Source organism: Callorhinus ursinus, unplaced genomic scaffold (genome assembly GCF_003265705.2).
Source record: "Callorhinus ursinus isolate GAN/ISIS: 27379988/994484 unplaced genomic scaffold, GSC_fseal_2.0 scaffold81, whole genome shotgun sequence".
Taxonomy (NCBI): domain Eukaryota; kingdom Metazoa; phylum Chordata; class Mammalia; order Carnivora; family Otariidae; genus Callorhinus; species Callorhinus ursinus.
In genome coordinates, this window is record NW_027397143.1 from 795,497 (window position 1) to 798,776 (window position 3,280).

Sequence of the window (3,280 nt, forward strand, 5' to 3'; positions counted from 1 at the left end):
TTCCATTCACCTTTTTCTCTTGGTTATTATTCTATTTGGGTTAAAATTACTTTTTAATAAACTTTACACTCACAAATAGTGATTCTTAGTGCCAAGCTCAATGTACCTTCTGTTCAGAACCTGCTGATCAAGTTTTCCATGTATGAGTGTGGACAAATACAAGTGGGTATTGACCCCATTCTTGTCTATTAATTATTATAAAGAACCTTTACAACCTTTTCTGCAATACTGATTGCAGGGGGTAAATTCCACTGAATATGTTGATTAGGGCAATTTAGTTTCATTTCCATGCAATTTCATTCATTTTCATTAACAGGGGCCTCTGAGAAACATTACAGAGACAGATATACTCAAGTGAGATTCAATCCCTATTCACTAAGAATTAACAAGACAGCAAATATTACCTCCACTTTCTGGTTTTCTTTTTCGATATGAGTGGTGATTGATTTATTCAAAATAATCTTCAAATCGTAGGGGTTCAAATATTTTATAATAATCTAAATTTCGAGTTAAAATTGTGCAGGGACTGGAGATTGGATGTCAATGGAATTAGGACCTTTAGTTGCTGTTAGTTCACCTTATGGGGAGAACACAATTTTCAGAAAGTGTTATTAGCTTTCGATAGATTTAGAATAGATGGGGTTTTTAACATAATCAGAGTCCAAAAACTGTACTGGTAGAACCTCCTTCAGTATTAGAATTACATTATTTTCTGAAGTCAAACACAGTGAGAAATTGCAATTGATATTGAGAAATGTTTTTAAGATTTGTGATAAGAGTAAAGGCTCAGTATTTATGGTATTTATATAATGTGTAAAAAAGCCTAAAGCATAGTCAAATAAAAACACCTAAATTTTACATGTTATGAAACACACATAATTAGAATCAGGGCTCTTGCTTCCAAAAGGAATGTGGAAAATAATGAGTATGACCAGATGAAGGAGAAAGAACATTAACTTACTAGTGACTGAGAGAACACAATCATAGGATTTAAAAATAGTGGTTTCACCCAGAACTGGGTGGGAAGGGGAGGATTCTTGAGGAAGACTTTACAAATCGCCCTCAGCCTACGGTGTATCTTAAGAGATGCAGCCCAAGAGTCAGACACCAAATTTAACAAAAATCTAGAAGTCAGCAAGAATTCTCTCTAAAGGTCTGGGTGGAGCGGGGTGGAGGGATGGTGAGGCTGGCAGATGTCATCTTTGTGTTCTCTCTGTGCGCTATTCCAGGATGGAAAGTGCCCATCTCCCAGTATTCCTGAGAGAGGCTGATTTGCATATATTAAAAGCTAGAGCCTGAAGTCCTAACCTCTAATATAACACACATCCAGGAGCTTAGTCAAATCTCTGGAAACTGGGGATTCTGGTCTGTGCAGCAAATGTGTTATCTATTTGCCATGATCCAGGTTTCTGGCACCTCCCTGTGAACATTTTGTGTATTCTCAGGCATGTCAGCTATTGTAGTTGCCACTCAAGGGACACACTTTTTGATTTATAGCTCTGGTGGCCCACAGGGTTACATTTCCAAAGGATTAGAGCAAAAAAAAAAAAAATTCTTATTTATCTATACATTCAGGGCTCAGTGAAGAGTGAACAGATAGAAAGTCTAGTTACCCATTCTTTCCCTGAAAGCAGCCTATTTTCAAACTTTAAACCCCACTACCTTAATGTCTCACTCCCTATTAGACTGTACCTAGGTATTGACTGAGAGCCTCCTCCTTCGGACACTTACACATCTTGGCACATCTTCAATTACTAGGAGCCAATAAAACGAATTAGGCATCTTGAACAATGACAAAAATTTTGAAGACAAACAAGGATTAGGGACAAGATGAATTACAAGGTTCATTCCCTACATGATATCACTCTGTCAAGACTGGGAAGGTGACTTTTTTTATCTACTACACAGAAACTAACACAGCAAGTCACAGAAATAAAGAAACAGGAATATGTCCAACATAAAAGAACAAGATAAAGTTTCAGAAACAACATTCAATGAAATTGAGATTACTGATTTACTTAATAAAGAGTTCCAAAAAAAATTCAAAGTAATGGTCACAAGAACTTTCAGAGATCAAAAACAGTGCAGGAAGAAAGTGAGAATTTCAACAAAAAGTTGGAAAATATAAAAATACTAAACTGAACTCACAGAGCTGAAGAATACATAACTGAATTGAAAAAAAAGAAAAATTCACTAGAGGGATTTAACAGCAGAAAAAAAGAAAAGAAAGAAAGAAAGAAAAGAAAACCAAAAATATAAACAGACTAGAAGACATAGCAGTGGGATTCATCCAGTAATTGGACAAAATTGCCCTCTGAAGGATTTAGAGCATTTGGGAAGACACTGAGAAATAAAAAGGTCATGTTCAGGGGCACCTTGATGGCTCAGCTGGTTAAGTGTCTGCTTTTGGCTTCAGCTCAGGTCATGATCCCGGGATCCTGTGATGAGCTCTGCATTGGGCTTCCTCCTCAGTGGAGAACGTGCTTCTCCCTTTCCCTCTGCCCCTCCCAATGTTCATGCTATCTCTCTCTGTCTTTCTCTCTCCCTCACAAACAAATAAAATCTTAAAAACAAACAAACAAAGAAACAAACAAACAGAAGGGTCATTTTGGAAGATGGAGTAACATGAGTGGAGACTAAGGAAAAATGTGACATATTATACATTTGTCTGTTATTTAGTGAATGCCCTCCATGGACCAGATATTGGATTTACACAAATAAAAAGGAAAAGTGATATTTATAAAAAAGAAATGGCCAAGAATTGAGGGCATTTTTTGAGAAAGTACAGTCCGACCTAACTAGAATGGATACAGCATTTTAGGAAACAGGAAGGAAAAGGAAAAGAACATGCCCTGAAGATCCACATGCTAATAGAACTTGAAAATTTGCATTGTGATTAAAACATAAGAATCCATTAAGGACTTATTTTTAATTTTTATTTTTTTAAGAATTTTTATTTATTTATTTTTTAAGACGAGGTTATAGCTTAGTTTTTGGTGTATTCCTTAGCACAGTGTCAGGGCTCTGCTCTTTTCCTATTACTTGGACATGTTGACCTCAGAATTATTCTCCTTTCAATCTTTTTTTTTCCCTTATCTTCCTGTGTCCCTTTCCTTTTCTATGCTTTTTAAGGTAAAATTATACAATTATAAGGTGATTTGAAAACTGTAAATTATATAAGAGGAATATCTCAAAAGACTCTGTTCTTAATTCAATCCTGTTGATGGAAACATAATTTCTAAGCTGAGCCTAGAAAGAATAGTCAATTTGCTTCCCTGGG